Genomic DNA, 11155 nt, shown 5'->3' with positions numbered 1-11155 from the left:
TACTATTTCTGTCAGTTGTCTGACAGCCGGTTCTGCCAGTTAAAGGGAATTGAAGCCTGCACAGCTGTCAAGTGGGAGTAGGTCTTGAATGTTCCAGGGTCTGAGTCACATGGGAGAGAAGAAGAGCACTGATCATTTGGTGGTGTCACATGAGCTTCATAAACAGTCACCTCTTGACAGGTGATAATGTGAAGATAGTCTGGAAGGAAAGGCCCTCGTGTGCACTGACCAAGAGTCTTCTGTTGGGAGAGAGATTCTTATCTTGGGCATCTCCTCCAGGGTATCCACTGTGCCCTCCTACAAGCTTGGTGTTGCAGTGTTTGAGAAAGTACCTGGTACATGATATAGAGGCCACAGATATTCTGGCATCTTTGTTCTTCTGGGGGAATATTTCCCATCCCAGATCAATGGCATATCAACATAGGGACCCTGCAGCATTCACTTAACCTCTCTGAGTATCTTACCCTCAAGCATAATGATTAGCTTCAGCCCTATTCTGCCCACCGCATGGGGCTGATGTGGGATCATAGAAAATGAAAACAAAGACTCTCTATGAGCTGTAGAATATACACCTACGTAAAGGATGAAGAGAAAAACTCCAGATTCTTTACTGCACTGGAGTGATCCCAGTACATCTGCATTCAAGCCCCAAGTGTTAGCTTCTTCTTCTCGATATTCCATTATGAAACACTTAGAGATCACTTAGGAAGAACTATTTCTTTATGCTACATATTTTCCTGTATTTGATCATATTTCACCTCATCAAATACTATACGTTGGCTTTACAAAAGTTTGAATGACAATGAAGTGAATTGAGTACAAGGGCCCACTTGACTTTCCAGGCTCTGTGGCTTCTATGTAAGATTTGAACCCAGGTCATCAGACATCAGCACCCGTGTTCTCACTCTCTAGGCTCTGAGGCCTTTCAGTATGGCCTCACCTAAACAGAAATATGCATCATATAATCAATCTGGTAGGTGTTTTAAGTGCACACTCTGCTCCATGATCTTCCTGAAGTCCGACTTTGACTCACATGGCACTTCTGGGAAACAAATGAGTAATGGGATCAAACAACAGTACTGAGAATAAACTGTTCCAAATTTCCCTCTGATCTGTTACCAGCAAGATATCTAAAGCCTTCTGTATTGGGAATGTGTTTCTCATGACCTTTCTTCATGGGTTTTCATATAGGAAAAGCAGAACAGCAAGAGGCTTCTCAGAAGTATCTGCAGGAGGTTCTCAACATTAGAAAACACAAGGTCCACCCACTGGATCCACCAATGGAAGGTACTGTGGAACTTCAGTCATTAATTTGTTCCAGGTTTAATCATTATAGCTCATTCAGTTTCCCATAGTGAGAGAAAAGTATGGAAAGATCATTCGTCTCATTCCTTTCATGCTTTTCTGCTTTGCTACCTTTCCTCCACCCAAGAGGATGGCTCACCCATACTTATTAACCAGCCACCTCCAGCACTCTAGTCCCTCATTTACATCCAGCAAAGCTTCCTGAAGAAATCATGGTCAGCAATCAGCAATGCACTGACAGTTGTCCTATTTCCTTCTAGTTCCGTATGAGACCTTGAAAGAAGGACCTCCCTTAATTATTACGGTAAGGCATCTTTATATTTGTTCTATAGAAATGTTGCTTTCACAGTTTCTCCTTTTCAGTCAAGTTCAGATATGAGAATCTTGACATTGTGCAGTACATGTGATGGACGCGGTGCTTTTAAAGTGTGGGTTAATGTTGATTGGGAGTCTTTGCCCAGTTGATACCTGATATAAGAGGACATTTGAAATGACAGCCTCTAGGATGTAAAGTACAGCATAGCAAATGGAATCAATGATATTTTAAAATTGTATGGTGTCAGCCGGTTCCTAGATTTATCTGAATGATCACTTTGTAAGGTATAGAAATGTGTAATCCTTAGGTTGTCCACCTGGAACCAATATAATGTTGTATACAAATGTAATTGGAAATTTACATTATTTTTTTAAACTATAAGTTTTGGTCATGGTCATGGAATTTTGAGTGCTTAACCTGAAGGTGTGAGAATACCGGTTTCAGCCTGAACTTTGTCTGCAACGTGCAGACAAGCCATATCATGGAACTAGGGCCCCTTCAATTTTGTTCCAGTGAAATTAACCACAGAGTTCTAGATTGAGGGGAAAGATATTAGCAGACATTGAATTCAACTTTATCTTTTCCAGATATAAAACTTGAAGCCACAGCTATGGCCAACATAGTTTTGTGCTTGCAGTTATGAAACCTCTGATTCTTATTTCTTTCCCTTTACACCACATTAGTCCCCAGTGACATCCTGATGACAGTCCATCAGTTTGTTCATGTAGTATAACATTTGCACCTCCTCTGACAGGTTAATGCTCTGTCCTGAAAAGGTTTACCTTACATCACATGAAAGAAAGATCAAATTAAATCATCTCATCCACACTTTACCATAGAGGTTATCACCTGCATTCTTTGAGACATTAGTCATGTAAAAAGCAATACAGACTCAGAAAGGACTAATTCCCAGAGTCTACTTGGAGAGAGATATCTGTCTAGTGGGCTCTGCCCAGCCCTAGAGACCTGAGGGCAGTCAACTGGAAGGGAACAGACTGAAAAGATGTATTACCTTTCCTTCTTCTTCTTCCCCTTCACAGTTTTCCAACAGGTTCTATGTTATCATACCAATTAGCAAAGCATTTAAATATTAAACCAAAACACGCCTAGAGAAAATATGTGAAATGTAAATGTACAGCTCAATAATGTGTCACAAAATGAGCACCATGTAACCACTAGTCTGGTCAAGAAAATGAAATCACCCACAGCCAGAAGTGGCTCTCCAATCCTCTTCTTTCTGAGGATAAGCACCGTGACTACTATAATTGCAGTCCAGTGTTCTTCAGGTTTGGACTGTTAGCAACAGAATAATTCAACGTGGTCTCCTTGGTGTCTGCTATATATATATTTTCCTTTTCTATATGGTGTTCCACCCTAGTCGTATGTCACAAAGCATCCACTTTTACGTGGGTGGACTTCTGGATTTTGTAGGTTGTAGCTCTCGCAGATGGTGATGCCTTGGGCAATTACAGCTCTGTTTCTTGGTTCCCATGGGCCGCAATCTCTGTTGAACCGTTTGCTAGTAGTGTGCCTCTCTTTCATTTTCATTTATAGATCCTGGTAATACTGCTTCCTGTGATCATATTGGTGGCACTTCTAGCCAGTTTATAGTTGGCAGCAATAGGTAAGTAAAAATTGGAAAACATTTTCCCAGCCAGAGTGAGAATTGCGAATGTTTATTTCACTAGGGTAGCAAATGCATCTTTGTTAATTGATACCACAAAATTTTATCTCGATTTTAGTTGCAGTCAGAAACAATTCCTGATTCTATTTTAAATGTGTAAATATATACTGCATATATATGTCGTCTATACTTTTCTGAAATATTATGTTTGTACATGGCAGATTGCTGAAGAATGCAGATTTTGGAGTCCCATTCTGGCTCTGCCACTTAACATCATCGTAATCATTAACATATTACTTGACTGTCCATCAAATGAGAATATAACTACCTTATGGGTCCATTGTCAGAATCAGATAAAATAAGTGAAGTGCTTTGTAGAAGGCCTAGCGCACGAATATTTCATAGATGCTGATGGCTATTGTGATACATGCATATCACAATGATTATTGTAGGTCATGTGTATTTAATCCTAAGCTGCTCTTATGGTAATTTTCAGATGAGGAACACATGTGCCGAGTTCATTATCTCTATTCCTTGCCCATGTTACTTAGAGTTGTAAAGAGGTCATTAGGATTCAGACTGCAGTCTTCCTCATTCAAAGCCCAATTTCGATGTCTATGTGATGTTGTTTTACTTATTGAGAATATCTTGAGCAGGAAATACGGGGTTCGATTTTACACTTCCACGAGTTTCTCAGAAAAAAAAATGATTTAACAAAATGAGCTAATCTCAGGTCTGTATATTGTGTAACATAATGAATAGTCTGCTTATTTTACACAATTCAATAGCTTATCTAGAAATCTATGTACCAATAAAATTCATGGAAAACTTCAGCCTGTGTCAGGCTAGATAACAGTGTCCAAAATGTGGGAATCAACAGTGAGATGCTTTTTCGGGACAATAGAGAGCACCCCTGACCTCACCCCTTTGTCGAACAAACAAGTATTTGCAACTCTCTGTGCTTGGGTCATGTTAAGGTCAAGTTTAGACATTCGGTTTTGTTCTTAATCAAGCTTGCAGGTGGAATGATAACTAAGACTTAGTGGGATGAAGTTCTCATTTTTTCCAAAACTCAGCTTTTGGTCCTTCTTTTGTAGGCGGCCTTTTGGATCTACTCATTGAACTGTGAGTCATATGATCTCAGGTCCACCTAAGACACAAGAGATTGCCTGGCCGCCAGTGACTGTCCTGATTTTGTCTGTGGAGTGCACTATCTCCCTCTACATGGCCATCGTTGCATTTTAGTGTCTATCTCGGCTGTCCTGGAACATCCCCTCGTCTCTAAACCCATTCGTGTTGTACATGTGAGTAATGAGTAATGGACGTTTGTTTTGTTTTGTTTTGTTTTAAAGTAAGTTTCTTTGCCTGCTAATGCTGTAAGTACTGAATAAGTGGAAGGATGGTGGATTCCTTGCACAGCTAGAGCTAGAATAAAACAAAGAGATTATCACCCAGGCATTCGGCTGAACAACAATTTGCACCAAGTATTGCTGGCCTCCAGTGTATTAAGAAATACAGAATTAGGGTATAGGTGTCCTACTCAGATCACTCCACAGTGCGTTTTGGAGATAAATCTACATCTTCATGATATGATACCAGGAAGAGAATAATATGTGTTGCCTAAGAGACTGAGAAAGGCTTCACAATAGAGCTGCCATCTGAGTTGGATCAGATTTGGGGTGAGTAGGATTTCATCTACCTCATGAACACTGGCACAGAGATAGTAAGAGAGAGAGAATTAAAACAGTGATGTGCATGTATGTGTATGATTTTTAGGTTGCCAACATGTTTACTATGAATAGTACCCAGGGATGGTGAGAATGTAAGGAACTGAGCACTCTCCCAAGTTGTTGGTAAGAGTATTAAAAGTCTCATATCCAGTGGAGTCAGCACTCTTACTGCTGCATGCCTGCTATATCAAATTACTTGTGCAAGTAGGAAAATGGCTGTTGGTAAATTTATATGTATACTGTATTATCAATCGAGTATGTATATAAATATATTAAATTCTATCTATTGATACAAATTTAAGTATAAATTATGTACACATATTTTATATATATAAATTACATATATATAACTTAATATATATAAATTATATATATATAAATAACCAATCTGGAGATAAATTTTATATATAAATTATATATATAAATTATATATATATTAATAAATTTTATACACACACACACACGCACACACACATATATAAAAAATTTATCTCCAGATTGGTTTCTAATTAAGTAATGAGACAAACAAAAATTTTCATCACTAGAGAAATAAAGAAACAGATATTGGAACATAGAGTAAGAGTAGTACTATGTAGCTATTCAAAACTATGAGTGAACTATATTCTTAGCTTTGAAAATGATCATGATACATGGAAGGTGAAAATCACTGGCAGAATACTATAGTATGCTTCATATCACTTTTGGAAAAGAAAACACATGTAGGCATAGTAATATCTGCCAAGCAGAGTCAAAGTCTTAACACACGTACATCGGAACCTTTCAACTATAGCTACATCTGGGGAGGCACGATAGCAGCCCAGCTAATACTAATTGTTTTATTTTAACAAGAAATACTGTTTATATACTAATATTGTTGATGCCTTATAACATGGATAGCATTTATTTGTTTGTTTGTTTGTTTATTTATTTATATATTTTACAGTTACCAATCAACCTCTGAAGCAAGGGTGATTCACATATTCCTGGGAGGAGCTGGCAGCAGATTTTGTGTGGATGGAGAAACTGAAGAAGATGGTTGTTTAGAGTGCCTTTCCAGATATACACATTACTAGAATTCATAGCTAAACTTTCATATTAAATATTGGGTGTTGAATGATGGAAAACTAGAAAATATTACATAATTTTCAAAAATCTATGTTTCTCTCAAACCTAAATAAATGTATATAAATTTATATATATACTTTTTAATTCAATTTTACAGGAAAAATCACTCTCTAAAGTGCCAGTGAGACAATTTCACCAATTTGTGTTTGTTTCATTAATAAACTGCTAAACTTAACCTTTCAATATGAAGTATAAATAAGTTAATTTAGACAAGGTCATGAGTAGGGTTATGGACCTATTACAGAAGTGTAGTTTCCAGGGTAAAGGATTCTAGCAGTACTAAAGGGCAGCTAGTTCAAGTTTGAACACAAATTCAAGGAGCATGAAGCAGAGAGTTTTCTCCAAATAAGTAGAGTCCGGGTAAGAAATGCTATGACGAAGAAGCTATGAAGAAGTTGTGATTAGGAATCTGTGTAAGAAGGTGCAAGATGTGCCCGTTATGACCGCAACATATGACAACACTAATTACAAATTCTAGTAAAACACATCTGAAGAAGAAATTCACGGACCAAGTATGAGGCCATTTAAGACAAGGCATAACTTTGAGCATATAGCGGTTAATTGTTTTTAAATGTTATGTGTGAAACCATCTCCTTAGAATGGCCCAGGGCTATTTCTTCACTGTGTCCAATCACTTGCCTTGGAACTCTTGTGGAAAAAAATGTTATGCGATGATAATAGCACATATAATGTTGAGTAAGAATACAAAGAAAGCATGAAAATAAAATTATATTTCCAGAAAAAAATAAATTCTATAAAACTTAGTTTAAAATAATGGAAGAAACAAAAATATTTTTAGAAAAATAATAATAAAATGAAAATAATGGAAGCATTGACAGAATCTGGGAGGTGTGATGGGGAAGACATGGATTTGGTTATCAATTATGATCAGACCTCATAAATAGTACAGACATATAGGTATGTCTAAACATGATGGATCCAGAAGTAGGGCTTAAAAGGAAATTTTGCAAGTTATAAATGTGAGCACCAGGCACATTAAACATAGTCTGGTGGAGCTAAAAAACATGGGTGATACAGGCGATGTGAAGTTACATTTTATGTGCCCAAAGTCTTCAACATTAATGGAATATCAATGCAGAGAGAGAGGTTTCAACCCAGTTATTTGGAGTTTAGATTTCATATAGGAATTAAAACAAAAACAATTGAAAATGGTCAGTGTGTTAGGTGAGTGGGTGTGGTAGGAAACTTTTTTTTTTTGTATTATGTGCTATTCAGTGCCATTTGATTTGTTGCAAAACACCATGCACGAGTGTATCATCGATAACTTAAATAGTCCCCAGGAATAACTGACTCTGTGCAGCTGGGTTGCCTGTGATGGGCCGGCCCATATGAAGAGTACAGAGGAACAAATCAATTTAGACACGGAAGAGAAAACACAACATGGAACTTATATGGTGCTGTTGAAGCAGGTATCTCTGGTTGGCCTTTTGTTTTCATGTAGAAACTGTCGTGGTTTAGTGACTGTATCCGTGGTGTTTTTCAGCTTCGGAGAAAGCTATTAGATGTATAACACATAAACCTTGAAAACATATCCTCTTCAACAACCAAGAAAAGTTGTTCGGTATCAAATCAATCTGTTCATCACCCTGTCTGTCAATCTGGCTGTCCATCCTTTCATGATCCACCACAGATATGTGTGTGAGCTCTAAGGTTGATGTGAATTCCAACGCCTCTGTTCCTAGTGTCTAATCAAGTGTTCAATACACTAATCTCGTCTCGTGTGACATAGTATCCAGCCCACTTTCTTCTCCAAACTAATTTTTCACTTATCTTCCAGTACACCCTCCATTTCTGTCAAGTAGATTTTGTCACTTTCCCCCACATCTAACAACCTCAAAAGAATTTATCAACCACCACTTGAGACCAAAGAATGTATTTTCTTTAACACTTAGTTCAAATCTTACTTTCTTGATAAAAATGGAACCAGCAGCCTCTCCCGTGGCTCTGGATTCCAGTATTATTTTGAAAGCACTGGCTAGTTCTAATAACTCAGGATGTTTTCTTGTCCTATACACTAATTGTTTTATTGAATTGGGTTTGCTTTTGGTTTTTAAATGGAAGGCAGAATCCATGCTTTCTACTTCTATGGTTTTATTACTTCCATGCTCGTGAGTAAGACTGGCCTATAACACTCCTTTCAGATGCTTAGACTTAGCCTGGTTGCGATAGTAAGGTGAACTTGTTCTCGTGGTATGAATTGGAAATAAGTCTGTTTCCACTTGATAGAAATATTTTAATAATATTGAATTGGTGCATCCTTTGCAATTTTGTTATTTTTCTATAATACTATTAGAGTCTGGTGAGTGTGTGCGTCTCTGTGTGTGCATGCACACACATCCGTGTTTGTGTGTGTTGTATGTGAGAGAGAGATAAAAACTTATGAATATTACACCAGTAACTTGAAGGACATTTGCCTCTTTTAGAGATGAGAACCCTGAGAATCACAGACGTTAGATAATGACATAAAGGAATTGAAGATTCAAGTCCTGAGTTTACTTCTAAGCACATTTCTTCCCAGCAGTCATGACTCTATTTCTTATGTAACATTAAACTCTACTAGGAGACACTCGACTTCTTTGAAATCATTTTCTAGTTGTTTCATTAGTATGTTGTGTCTTCTTGGTAGGTTATTGCGCAGAGCTGCCTATCGGTCAAGGACAAGTGTCAAATGAGGCCACTTTCTTCGTGTGTATTCCCAAGCTGCTGCCTGCATTCCTCATGATGAAACCAGAGATTCCCAGCCATAACCTGAACACAGGCAAGATCCATGTCCCTTTTCTCTTTATTGTTCATTCTGAGGAGTGTTTGAACGTGTATTAAACAATTTAAATGAGAAATCTGTTCCATATGAAAGTAAAAACTGAATTTCCACATAAAGGATCAAACTGTGCAGGAATTCAGAGGCAGGAATTCTTGACTATTTGATGCTCTGTTCACCTAGTTCTCTTATGTCCCCTGCCTGTTTCTCATAGACATTTGCATCTGAGTGTCCTGTTTGGGTAAGTGGCTCAGAATAAGGCAGAGGGCATGGAAGAATGAAGTAGACGTAGGCATATTCGAGTGAGTGAGCTGTGGTGGCAGCTTGGTGACTTTGCTGACTGAGGAGGTCCTGAACACACACTGGGGAGCCTTGGATGCTTTGAGGCATGTTTAGAATTCAAATTGTACTGCTTTGGAATCAGGTTGTCTAAGAACTTTGTCTGTGTCAGTTGGGAGTAAGCACCAGTATTGAAAATGTTTCTAAAAATCAACCTTTACTTATTTTAAAGAGGGAAGAAATTAGAATCCTTCTTAGCCAATCTATGCTGCTGATTATTATTAGATGAATCCCTCAAGTACCATTGGATAAAAATATAGAAGAGAATTTTCAAATGAAAATGAGTGGATGTGCTGAGTGTTCTGTATGATTCTTTATCAATATTTGGTATTTATCTTGGTAATTTCATTTATTAAAATAACATCACGGTTTAACGAAACTGCCACAGAAGTGAGATGTCATAACATTGGGCAGGAAGCCGAAATGTCCATCACAGGGGATACCTCCTGGATGTGGGAGAATGACCCTGGGTGAAATGTGACTGTTCAATGGACTGACTGCCTGGATGAGCGGGTGTTTTTCTTCTGGAGGCCTGTGTTCCTGGAAGAACTTACCTTCATGCTGTTTTTCTGGGGAATGAGATCAGCTCCCTCTGTTCTCTCTAATGCGCTAGCGGATGTCAGCCCAAGCAGACTCTGCCCTTTGATCAGGGCCAGGGTAGCCACCTGTTGAATATGAGACACTTATGGGTAGTTTTGGGGGCACAGATGGGACAGACTCATGGTATGAATATTCTATAGTGATCGTTCGAGGTCGACTCTCCAAGACTGGGACAAATGCCTTTGTCTTCTTGAACCTACACCTTACTCTGTGTTTACTGATTGCAGGTTGGGCCTGTTCAGCTCTGATCGCTGACTCCTCTTGTCAGAATCCATCCTCAGAGAAGGTAGCCTGTGTCGTACATCGTGAAGGTGTGTACACTGCCACACCAAGTTGACTTCACTATGTCTACAAAATGCTGCTGCTGGAACTGGTGCCCGATTGTGAGAAAACCTTGATTCTGGGGCAGCATCGAAAAGTGGTCCGTAGGTGGGCCACGCAGAAGGATGGTGGTGAAAAGTTCATAGCCAACGCTTTTGCCCTTTCTGGTCCCAGGACAATGAGGCCTGATGCTGTAGCTCATGTTGGCCTCTCTCTTGAGCTCCCTGACCACCATCATCAACAGCACCAGCACATCTTCACCACACACCTTTAACCAAGGACTGTAAGCAAGCATCACTGAGAGACAGAGCTCCCTAGAGCTTGCAAGTGAGAATCCCGGCTTCTATCTGGAATTCCTCTAGACAGGTGCAGATGTAGTTTTGAGTTAAAGCCTTCTTTCCATGGGATAAAATAAAACTAATCGTAGTGTTGCAGAGTGAGCAAGGGGTATTAGAGAGCATTTAGTTTTTCTGTGTCTTTATCTAGATGCAATGATTGGGATATGTTCAAAGGAAAGATTTGCTGTTCATACTTTCTGGTTCCCCTGATTGTCTCTTATTTCTTCATTTCTAACACTCGCCCAACTACATCTTCACAAAGCTTTATCAGTTTCTGTTTTTGTAGGACCTAGAGTTCTCACCTTTTAAGATGGGTTAATGAACTGTCTATTAGTTTTTGTGCTCATCTCTTAGAGGAGGTAAGAGGTGAAGCCATCTACACACTCATTCCACAGATGAGTTCATCCAATGCTTTCATTCAAGATTGGACCACACTCAAAAGGGACAATTTCAAGGAGGAGACTAATTGTTGAAGATATATGCTAAGAGAGTCATGCCAACAAGGGGACCGTGAGCAGTCAGGGGGCTCTGATGTCAGGTAGGCAGCGATGGAGGGACGGCAAGCAACAGAAGTAATTAACAAAATATTCTTTTTCGCATTCCTAATTTTCAAGAAAATCCCTACTGCTAGCATTTCATGAAATTTTAAAACACCAAAGTATAACACACATATAGAAA

At 38.7% G+C, this 11155-nt stretch overlaps 1 long non-coding RNA gene across 1 annotated transcript; it reads left to right on the top strand.

Annotated features, from left to right (window-relative positions):
* Positions 1-1505: 1505 nt before the first annotated feature.
* On the top strand, positions 1506-6131 carry LOC111735661. The gene is made up of 4 exons (XR_002778905.1): positions 1506-1609; positions 3176-3245; positions 4343-4549; positions 5919-6131. It is a non-coding gene; the product is annotated as an uncharacterized LOC111735661 (long non-coding RNA).
* The last annotated feature ends 5024 nt before the right edge of the window (positions 6132-11155 follow it).

The sequence above is a fragment of the Pteropus vampyrus genome, unplaced genomic scaffold, assembly GCF_000151845.1.
Source record: "Pteropus vampyrus isolate Shadow unplaced genomic scaffold, Pvam_2.0 Scaffold1000004922, whole genome shotgun sequence".
NCBI lineage: Eukaryota > Metazoa > Chordata > Mammalia > Chiroptera > Pteropodidae > Pteropus > Pteropus vampyrus.
The sequence above is the reverse complement of the archived record's forward strand: the minus strand, read 5'-3'. Positions and strand labels throughout refer to the sequence as shown.